This window comes from Macaca nemestrina, chromosome 10 (assembly GCF_043159975.1).
Source record: "Macaca nemestrina isolate mMacNem1 chromosome 10, mMacNem.hap1, whole genome shotgun sequence".
NCBI lineage: Eukaryota > Metazoa > Chordata > Mammalia > Primates > Cercopithecidae > Macaca > Macaca nemestrina.
The window spans coordinates 131,562,688-131,574,138 of record NC_092134.1 but is presented as its reverse complement, the minus strand read 5'-3'; the positions used below and the strand labels follow the sequence as shown (position 1 = coordinate 131,574,138).

The window sequence follows — 11,451 nt, the reverse complement described above, 5'->3', positions numbered from 1 at the left end:
TCAAGTATTCAAGATACACATTCCCACAAATATAGTTCAAAACTACCCACCAAGTTACACGCTAAGAGCACATGCATTGTAAGAATGCTACATTATATTTTTTAAAAGCATCTGTATCCAATATTTTAGCATACTGGCAGTTTTCCCTTCAGGTGCTGTATGCCTAAATTATTACATGTTTAGTCATTCATTTTAGAATTTATGGCCTCCTTTAGACAAAAGAAATATATTTAAACATAAGCTACTAAATTAATGACTTAGGGGAAAAATTACTAAATTAACTTGGAAGTTAAACTTTGCAAACTGAATTTGTTGGACCTCATGTAAGCTAGACGATCAGTTTTTTAAATTGTTGTGTGTTTCCCTCAAGGATGGAAGTCTCCTCTTGTCTCTCATCCACTGTGCACACCACTGCAGCCCGCACCTGTCCTCCACGACGCCACAGTGCGGCCTGCAATTCACCCTGTACCACGCCTTCCACACCTTACCTGAAAGTCACTAAGTATAACCAAGAAGGCAATGAAAAGCAGATAAATGACCTCCACCCCCACATCCAGCATGCAAATGTTAAACATTCATCAAAGTAAAACCAAAAACCAAAAACCAAAAACCCATGTTAGCTCAAGATTGTAACTGGTAGAGTTATGTGCATGGCAATTTTAAAAGTCCAGTTAAGTAAAAACCTAATTGAAAGTCTCAAGAAATACGAAGTTTATACACGAAGACATCTGCAAACATTGACAGTGAGGAGAGGACTTCACTCTGCATCCAGCCTGTCCTGGAAGCCACGGCCAAACGCCAGGTTGTATAGATCTGAAAAGCAGAAAAAAACAAGCGTTGAAATGTGTACAGTCTCAGCAATGTACAAATTCGAAGTAGGATGCTCAGAAACCTTGAATTTCCAATCAGAAAACAGGAACATGAGCAAGTTCCCCAGCAGTGCCCACCTTCTGCCTATGGCACATGTAACAGGATCGCTGGCCACCTCGGGGGGACAGAGGCTTCCTGGTCACATTCGCTCTGGCAGCCGCACAGCTGGCCCTGCCACAAACACCTGAGTAATACTGAAGAACCACCCGCTCCCTGGGCTTTGCTCACTCTAGCCGGGAGAGAGTATTTACAGAGTACATTATCGACTGAGCCCTCGTTCAATGCGTCAAGCTTGTTGAAGGCAGTGAACTGAGCAGAGCAAATGTCCCCAGTTGGACGGCACTCAGTCATGACAGCAGCAGCCACTGTTCACGGGGCACTGGCTTCGTGCTGGGAACAGTTCCAAGCGTCTTCTTTCTGTCTGAGGAATGTGCACTGCAACTCTGTGGGGCCGTTTGCAACGTCCACCAGAGTTCTGAAGCAGCAGAGTCCAGGCTGTCTGTGGGCCTTGCCGCTTGGCCGTCCATGTCCCCTGCAGATCAGACCTCACTGCAGGGACTGCGGGTTCCAGGGCTGCCTTGAGGCACATGCTCCCCCTTCGCCACCTCTTCCTGGCCCCTGACACCAACCCTCACCACTGCTGCCAACACTTTATTTTCTCATGGCTCCTGAGGGGCCTGTTCTTTCTGCCCTTCCCTGCTCCCTGCGTCCGGCTTGGAGGATGCCCACATCAACGCCAACGCTCATGTAATCACCACCCCTTCCATGGGGCTTGATGCCTAGGAGTCTCAATATCAGAAAGTCAGATTCCTGTGCTTCTTGGAGAATTTCTTCCCATCGTGGAAGTGAAGGAGATCAAATTCTAGGTGCCTGCAATCACCTCATTTCCACAGCTAAGCAACTTCAGTAGTAGCACAAAACAAAAAAGCTTTTTTAAACTTCTTTTATACAAGCTAAATACAATTTAATTTTTACATCCACATTCTCATCAGCTCCCATCTGGTGAGCAGACAAATAGTAATTTTCAAAGAAACAAACTGTTCCATAATTTAAACACTTAGCATTATCACTATTAAGCAAGAATTATCCCAAAAATACACGATGATCTTGTTCTCACATTCAAAACTTGATGGTCACACAGTGAAATAGCACTTAATGCAAAGGAATGTTTCTTTTCAGGTTTCTGCTCTGGAAAAAAAAAAAGATTTCTGGCAAAGAGATAAACAATTATGTAACTATCCAAAATGCCTCCGAGAAAAATAATGTCATCAGTTAGTTCTTTAAAGTGTTACAAATGCAGCTGAGTTTTAATAGTAATTTGTCTACAATTATCAAAAGAATCTTTAAAAATCTTAATAGTGAAAGAATAACCATTAATGGATATAAAACGCAAAGCAGAAGAGTTAATATTTGGGATAGATTTTGGCCCATATTTTTAACCTATGCATAGTTATTTACCTAGCTGAAGTATATCCCTCTCCTCTTAGGCTCTTCAACAAGGCTGATTTTCAAACATAGACTGGCTTTTGGTACATGAAGGCAGCTTTAAAAGATGTCAGGATCGGGCCGGGCACAGTGGCTCAAGCCTGTAATCCCAGCATTTTAGGAGGCCAAGGTGGGCCAATCTCTTGAGGTAAGGAGTTCGAGACCAGCCTGGCCAATACAGCAAAACCCTTCCTGTATTAGAAATTTTTGTAATTAGCCAAGCGTGGTGGCACACACCTATAATCCCAGCTACTCGGGAGGCTGAGGCAGGGAGAACTGCTTGACACAGGAGGCAAAGGTTGCAGCGAGCGAAGATCGCACCACTGCACTCCAGCCTGGGTGACAAAGTGAGACTGTCTCAAACAAGCACTTAGACCTCAGAAAAAACTTGAGCATCCCCCACCCCAATCAACCCAAGGAATCACATGGCAATGGTTATCATGTGATTTCGACACAAAAAAGTTCTGTTCTCTCTAAACACAATGGTAAACACTTGCCATCAGCCCACAGAAACTCCCAGGACCCAGTAACACCGGACTAGCAAGAATAACGGGCCACGTACGCAGCGTTCAGCTGCAGAAAGTGATGGCACCAAGAACGTGTGTGTGCTCAAACCAGATTCCTCGCTTTGAGGGTGGAGGGTCTCCCCGGGAAGATCATCCAGCGGGATGGTTTCCACTTCCACCATGAGGAGGAAACGGGGGTTTCCTGAGGGCACTGACAGGACTTGGGTCTCTACCCTTGTCCTCTGTCCTGTTACGGGATGAGGGTGGACTGAAGGCAGGTTCTCCCTACATCTTCCGGGCAGGAGAGATGGAGCTGACAGGTGGACGACGGCTTTTCCAAAATGTTCCCATGTTTATAACCTGTTATCGACCTGCTTTCCCTGGAGATCAGTGAAGCCGCATCATTGCTTCTCTTGCATTAGTGACAACCCGTTGGTACGGCCTCTGGGTCAGCCTCTGCGCGGGTCTGAGTCACTCACTTGTGCCTTGGCCTCAGCATGCTCGTCTGTCAAATGGGTGGCCCCACAGACCAGTGAATTTCTTTTTTTTTTTTTTTTTTTTTGAGACAGAGTCTTGCTCTGTCGCCCAGGCTGGGGTGCAGTGGCCGGATCTCAGCTCACTGCAAGCTCCGCCTCCCGGGTTTAGACCATTCTCCTGCCTCAGCCTCCCGAGTAACTGGGACTACAGGTGCCCGCCACCTCGCCCGGCTAGTTTTTTGTATTTTTTAGTAGAGACGGGGTTTCACCGTGTTAGCCAGGATGGTCTCGATCTCCTGACCTCGTGATCCGCCCGTCTCGGCCTCCCAAAGTGCTGGGATTACAGGCTTGAGCCACCGCGCCCGGCCAGACCAGTGAATTTCAACCGGAGTTCCAAGGAGGTTGCCCAAGGACAGGCAGGGAGAAGAAGAGGAAGAAAGCTGTCCGAGGAAGTGGGGGAAGGGGAGGGCTGTCCAAGGGAAAGGGAGGGGCAGGGGGAGGAAGAGGAGCGTGGAGGGAGGAGCAGAAGCGGGGTTCTCTGAGGAAGAGGACCAAGTTGCTGAGGTGTCTTGGAATCAGAGGTGGCAGTGGCTTGGGCTCTAGGCCCTCTGTTACATAGTTTTAGGCTTTAACTATTTGTTATTTGTGGACTCTTTAAAAGATTTAATTTGAAGAAAACCGGAGTTGAGGATACCTTGCTTCTAAAACACAATTTCTCAGGCCTGAGACTAAGTGCTAGGCATTGCTCATTCTGTTACCGTCATTTCCTCCTATTTAAAATCAGCCGCACACCCCCAATCTCCCTTCAGTGTAAGCATCACCTTTTCAGACGATCTCAAACAGCAGAGTGAGCAGCCCGTGACCCCGGCCGTGTGCACGAGGAGCGAAGAGCAGACGTGCAGTGAGGGCTGCGGACAAGGGAGGCCGAGGCCCAGCACCTCCCTGCACCGCTGTGCTCTGCCAGGCCTAAAGGACACCCTTGCCTCTGGGGTGAACAAGCAGCACAAGCTATCGACACTTATTCCAAAGGAACAGGAAGAAAATTCAAACGAAGTTAACACAGTTATCCCAACACAACACTGCAACAGCCCAGAAACAGAAGGGCCAGTGAGCCTGAGATGGGTGGTTCCCACAGCGGGAGTGCAACGTTGGCATTAGGGCTTTTTGGCAAAAAAAAAAAAAAAAAAAAAAAAAAAAAAAAAAAGGTAACATGGGCCACCCATTATTTCCTGCCAGTGGAAAGACACCCACAGGCCCTCAGATGCCAACAGGCCCCTGGAAATGAGCCCATGCAGTGCCTTGGGTCTTCGCACGAGCAGGCACGTGGTGTCCTCAGCACCCCCACCAGGGACACACACACACCACACTTGGCTCCCACACCTGAGGGTCCAGGGGAATGGCAGGAAGTCCCCGCAGGACAGGGCATCCTGTGAGGGCACTGCAGGGCTATGCACCTCAGAGAAGCCCCCGGGCAGGTGCTCTCTCCCCAAAGGATGAGCCAGTCCTGACCACACCCAGATCGCGGTGGCCTCCAAGCCAAGCGCCAACATCTCACGTCCAAAGGCATGCGCAGGTACCTGCTGTGTGTGGAGCCCAAGCCCCTCGCAGAGGTCAGGACGAAGCCAGTGTCTAGTCCCGGGGCCGTCACCAGCCAGGAGAGGCGTCCGGGGCCCTTCCCAGCAATGGCCATGGGAAGTAACAACTCAGGCCCATCAGGGGCTTCCTCACCATGCAGGTTTTAGAAGTGGAGACAGAGGTTCAGGTCTAGTGGCACAAACATCGACAGACCCCATGGAAATGCGGGCGCGACCCCTCCATCCCACCAGCTTTCATGGCTGCTCCTTTCTGCTCCCATCACACATGTCCCCACCCAGCCAATCCCCTTCTCCTTTTCCACACTGGATTCATCAAATCAAATCTCGCTGTCCTTGGCAAATGCACCATTAATTTATTTACAAAAGCACACTTCCAGTTAACATGACACCCCCGCTATGATAGAACAGCCTTAATTCAGACATGACGTGGAGGAACAGAGGGAGGAGGGATCGAGGGCCTCCCTGGAATCGGCAGCTGTTTTCTGGGGAAAGCCTCCATCCCACCCGAGCCCGACATCGTGCCACACTGTCCCCATGGTGTCCGAAAGCTCCATGAAGACGGGGTCACTCTGACCCCTTCGCACCCACAACTCCAAAGAGGAGCATGTGTTGAGGAAAAGTCTCCTGCTAGTGCTGAAGACAAGAATAATTCCTCGTGGTGCCCAGAATGTCAGGAGAAAACAAGGCACCATGTGGATGCCTTCCAGGGGAATTTTGGAATGATTCTACCGAATGCCAGTCATCCTTTTTTAGAACAAAATCCATACCAGAAAACATATGTCGCCAGCAGAGAGATGGTCCCTTTCACGGCTTACAAACACACCTACGTTACACTGAATTTATCTCAAGCCACCCTCTCTGTGCTAATGTAAAAAGTGTCCCTTATTAACCAGTAGCCTTTCTCATCTGGTGCTTTAACAAGCAAGAGGATCCTGTAACACTCAGGCGTTGTCTGAAACGTCAAATGGAAGCCTAAAATCCTCTTCCGTGCAGCTTCACTGCAAAGTATTTTGACGTGAGCCAAATCGTGCTCTTCCTACACCTCCATAGGAAACTCAATGCTTCATCAAGGAGAGCAGCATGATTTCTGCTAGGCACAGAAACTGGTGGGGTGGGGATAGGGTTGAGGGAACATTACATAGAAAGCACACCCCGATAATCACCTGCATGAGAGCCACACTGGCCGGCAAGCCCCGGTCAGCTCAGTCTCTGCAGTCACAGGTGTGAGGCCTGGAGGGCAGACACCTGGCACTGCTGACCACCCCAAGGTCATGGCTTCTGTCCCTTCTCTGCTGCCCATCAGGTCTAAGCTTCTGGCAACATTGCCTGCTGCCCTGCCTGACCGACTCTTCATGAAAAGCAAATGTTGCCAGGATAGCTTATGAGTACATTTACCAGGAAAGCAGCTCTGATTGACGCTGAAACCCCCTTCTCACAGCCCTGGCAGCTCCCCTACCCCCGATGTGTACATGCTTGCAGCTCTGACCTCGCTCAGTGTCCACATAGGCTCTGTCCCCTGGACAGCCCACTGCAGACTCAATGTTGAGTCAGAAATACACAAAGAGGCTGACGGTTATGAACCGCCTGCCTGTCCCCCAAAACACAGGTTGAAATCCTCACCCTCAGTGCGATGCTGTCAGGAGGTCTTTGGGAGGTGATGAGTTCCCGAGGCTGGAGCCTCGTGAATGGAGTTTGTGCCTCAGACAAGGAGCCCAGCAAATCTGTCACCCTCCCACTGTGTCAGGGCCAGAGAGAAGGTGTGTGTGAACCAGGAAGGGGCCCACACCAGAACCCACCCGTACGGCACCCTGATCCTGCCTTCCAGCCTCTAAAACTACGAGAAACAAATTTCTGTTGTTCATAAGCCACTCAGTCAATGGTGTTTCGTTGCAGCAGCCTGAGCTGCCTGAGGTGACAATGCTCACCGTCCTATAGAGACGGCTACTCCCCTCTCCCAGAAAGAGGGGTTTAATTAAAATCCCTGTCTCTCCTCGCCACCACCACAGATCTCATTCCCCCACCCTGTAAGCCAGCAGATGCTACGATTAAAGGAAAAGGAGGATCGTTTTAGACCAGCCCCTCCATGTCGGTCTGAAGCATTTGACTTTGTCCACTTCCACGGTGGCTGTGTCACCAGATTCCCCATGCCAGCTCTGCATCTGTACCGGGTCCCAGGCTCTGCACAGACTTCTCCAGTTGCCCATCCAGCACACCTATTTCCCCTTCTCCTTTGCAGATTGTCCTTCAATCCGCAATCTTCTGGTTGCCTCTCTAAAACCCAAGGCCTTCCAATCCAGCCATTCAAGGTGAGCTCAGCTGTGCACTGGAGTCCTTGGCTCAGGTAACCCAGACCCAAGCCATTGGCACCAACCACCTACTGGCTGTGGGGTCTGCACAGCCACCAGCTGCCCCAGCCACACCATGGCCTGGGAGGGGAGGCAGAGGAAGCTGTGAAGCTGCCAACAGCCGTGCGGGGACACGAGCCTCTGGGATGAGGATACCATGGAAGGAAATTCAGAGAAAGAGCCCCAGGGCTGGACGGGTCATGTCCAAAGTCTGCACTGCTGAGTTTTTGAGGTTTCTGAACTCAATCGCTGACCCCGCGTGGCGTTGGATACCGCAATAAAGCAAGACCCTCACCCCCACCCTCCCCCCACCACATACACGGGGCCTCTGTCCTGGCGGGAGGTCAGGCCTGGGCGCCCAGCTGGCACAGCCAGCCTGGGAAGGGGGCCGATTCAGATGGCACGCCTGAGCTCATTAGGGACAGACACTGTCGCCTGCTTATCTCCAACATTTTCTCTGCACGTCTAGTTACAAACGGACGACACAGTCTAGGAAGCACAGATCCCAGGCCTCCCCCTGCTCCTCTCCTTGGTGCCACTGACAGGGAGGGGCCCTTACGGCCGCAAGGCCGCACACCCACAGCCACACTGCCGCTGAGAGGCGGGCCTTTGACGGTTACTTCTGCCAAAGAACCCTAACTCCATCTTGGAGCACACCATGGCGGGAGGGAAGCTCCATCCGGAGAAACAGCGATGCTTCTCCCCAGGGCCAATGGAGGGCACCCCCCACCCTGCATTCAGCAGCTTACTTACCTTCTGGAAAACATCTGAATTAATAGGGAACACTAAAACGAAAAGGTCACGCAAGAAGTTTAGAAGGCCGTGTGAAGTCTCAGCAAATCCAAAGGTTTCTGAACCAAGACTGCTGGGGTTGACGAGCTTACAGGGAAAGTTTCCACACGGGCCTTCAACAAGCAACGCTCAGCAGAGAGCGCCACGCTCTGGGCAGAACCTCTGACACCACAAAGTCACATCAGAGCCAACAGCAACTGAAATACAGCGCTCTCCTAAGATGTGTGCGTTACCTGCAGGAAGTCACTAGACACTAAGATGGGGGAAGAAAAGGATAAGATTAAAAACAAATTTAAAGTAATTTCTGCATACAAAAAAAAATTCTATATCCACTGGCTTCCTTTCTGGGAGTAGTAACTTTTACATGAGATGCACATCCCAGTTGGAAGGAGTCTGGGTTTTCCATGGGCAGAGACAAGGGCTCTCCAGGAAATGTGAACCCTTTCTCACTGAACCGCGTTCCCTGAGGCTATACTGACCTGCCTGAGCACCTCCCTGCTCTGCCTCCAGCCAGCTCCTTCCAGCACTCACCCCGCTGCTCCCAAAGCCTACACTTGCCCAGGATCTACTCTTCTGCTGCTGTCAATATTCTCCTGCCAAACTTTCACGTTAGGGTAAATAAGTTGGAAACTAAAAAGTTGTAAGACCCCTTGGTTTTTTAAAAATTTGTCTTCTCAGAAAACAAAGAACACTAATTCTACTTCCATGGTTTAATATGTTGCCCCCATTTGCATGCTCATGGATATGTGCTTATATATATATTTTAATCAAAACTTATAGGCCGGGCGCGGTGGCTCAAGCCTGTAATCCCAGCACTTTGGGAGGCCGAGACGGGCGGATCACGAGGTCGGGAGATCGAGACCATCCTGGCTAACACGGTGAAACCCCGTCTCTACTAAAAAATACAAAAAACTAGCCGGGCGAGGTGGCGGCGCCTGTAGTCCCAGCTACTGGGGAGGCTGAGGCAGGAGAATGGCGGGAACCCGGGAGGCGGAGCTTGCAGTGAGCTGAGATCCAGCCACTGCACTCCAGCCTGGGCGGCAGAGCGAGACTCCGTCTCAAAAAAAAAAAAAAAAAAAAAAAAAAACTTATAATACTGTTGGCTACATTCAGTTTAATTACATTTGAGGTAAGAAGTCTTAAATTCAGTGAATTCAGGCACTCAAAATTTAAGCCCTCTGACATCTATTATCCAAATGGAAATATGAGAGGTAGGTATTACAAAAATCAAGAGAAGTGTTTAATATAAATCCTGGACTTTTAGATATTTCCAGAAATGTAACGTATATATTAGTACACAAACTTGAACATTTTCACAAACCTTTGAACTCAAAATTCCATTCTTAACTTTTACAGGTAAATCAATATCCATGTGTGATTTTAAGCAGCTCAAGCATCAGCTCTTAAAAACCACCAGAAATGCTGGGGCAAATTCCACTGAGCAGCAAATAATGAACTGCACCCAACAACCCAGGTACCTCCCCCTGAGGCATCTGGAACATGAGAATTAGGAGCAGTCTTTGGTTTCTGAGGTGCCCGAAAGTGGGGACTCCCGACTCCCCAAGTCTAAGAAGGCCTCAGTGATAAGGAAAACTAGCCAAAAAAAAAAAAAAAAAAAAAATCATCCATGCCGGCTCCCTGCCATGGGCTCCTCCCTGCCACGGGCTTACAGATCTCACTTCCTCTCCGCCCCCCAAAGCCTGACTCCTGGTCCCAGCCCTGCTGCTCACTGGGGTGAGGCTGTGGGTGTCACTGCACCTGTAAGGGGAGAAGCTGGTCAGGATACAGGATCCTGGCTATCCTGCCAGTGCTCAAGCTGATACTGTAACTTTGTAGTGAGTTACTTAATGCAAAGGTTTAACTTCTGAGTAATTCAGATATGTGTATTCTAACACGGAAATCCTGAACGTAGAACACAGGCCACACCCGCACACAGATGCTATCTGGCTAGCACTCTTTGGCTAGCATTCTTTCTTGTTTGCCTTTTCAATAGACGTTTTTAAAAGCAGTTTTCAGTTCAAAGCCAAATCAGGAGGAAAGTACAGAGTCCTCACATATCTATCTCCTTCCCCAGCACAGGCAGAGCCTCCATCATTCTCCTGCCCCCACCGGAGCAGCACTTCTGTATGACCGACAGACCCGCATCAATGCGGCACCACCACCCAGAGTCCACAGCTCACACGAGGGCTCGGCCTGCTGCTGCTCACTCTGTGGGTTTCACAGACATGGAACGGCATGGATCCCCCATGAAAGCCCCATCCGGAGTTGCTTCCCCACCCTACACATTCCCCTATGCTCCTCCCATTCATCCCTCCCTTCCCCAACCCCTGGCAGCTGCTGGCCATTTTACTGTCTCCACAGCTTTGCCTTTTCCAGACTGCCCTGCGGTTGGACTCACACAGCAGGCAGCCTTTCCAGATTGGAGACTCACTTAGCAACATGCATTTAAGATCCGTGTCTTTTCATGGCTTAGTGGTCCAGTTCTTTTTAGTGCTGAATAATATCCCAGTTTCTGACGTAACAGTTTATCCGTTCACTTACTGAAGCACATCTTGGTTGCTTTCTAGTTTTGGCAATTGTAAATAAAGCTATAAAGCTGCTGTCAACATCTGTGTGCACATTTCCTCGTGGAAGTAAATTTTCAGCTCCTCTGAGTGAACGTCCAGGACTGTGATTGCTCCTGTGGTCGGAGTGCTTAGTTCCATGGAAAACCGCCACGCTGCCTCCCACAGCAGCTGCCCCACTTCCCCCAGCAACGAGTGACGGTCCTGACACCCACACATCCACCAGCTCACGGTCGTGTCGGAGTTCCAGTATTGACCAGGCTGGTGGGTGTGCAGTGGCGCCTCGCCCTATGACATAAGACACGGGCCATCTTTCCACGTGTAGATTGGCCATCTGTGTATCTTCTTTGTTGGGGTATCTGTCCAGGTCTTTTTTCCATTTTTAATCAGGTTGTTCATTTTCTTGTTTTGAGAGTTCCTTGCACGGTTTGGATAACAGCCTTTATCAGATGAGTCTTTTACAGATACGTTCTCCTCATCTGTGGCCTGCCCTCTCATGCTCCTGAGACACTATTTTAAAAAACATTTTAGACAGAAGATGGACCTCCCAGCCCACCGCGGTTCTCATTTTGGCCGTGGTCACCACCCTCCCAGCCCTGGTTCCCACCTTTCCACGATCTGCTCGTCCTAAGGGGGTTTCTCCATACGAAGTTCCTAACATATCTCCAACGATGGCAACATAAAAGCAGGCAGTTTGCAGATAGCAGGTAGCTGATGGAGGCCGGAGCAGAGTGTGAAGGTCAGCAGCTTCATCCTTCGGGGACAGGCAGGCCTCTCAGATGTCCCTCTGGGTCACCTCCCAAATGAAGTACCTGCCT

General features: G+C 49.9%; 1 long non-coding RNA gene across 2 annotated transcripts in view; it reads right to left on the bottom strand.

The window, feature by feature from the left end:
- Positions 1-597: 597 nt before the first annotated feature.
- LOC139356872 (uncharacterized) overlaps positions 598-11,451 on the bottom strand; it is an 81,373-nt gene continuing 70,519 nt past the window's right edge. The window contains exons 1-3 of one of the 2 annotated variants that reach the window (XR_011609353.1): positions 2,329-3,636; positions 948-2,058; positions 598-813 (exon numbers count right to left, since the gene is read on the bottom strand). This is a non-coding gene — a long non-coding RNA (uncharacterized lncRNA). Of the gene's footprint in view, positions 814-947; positions 2,059-2,328; positions 3,637-11,451 lie in introns of those variants that run through there. The other variant, XR_011609352.1, reaches the window with a different exon arrangement.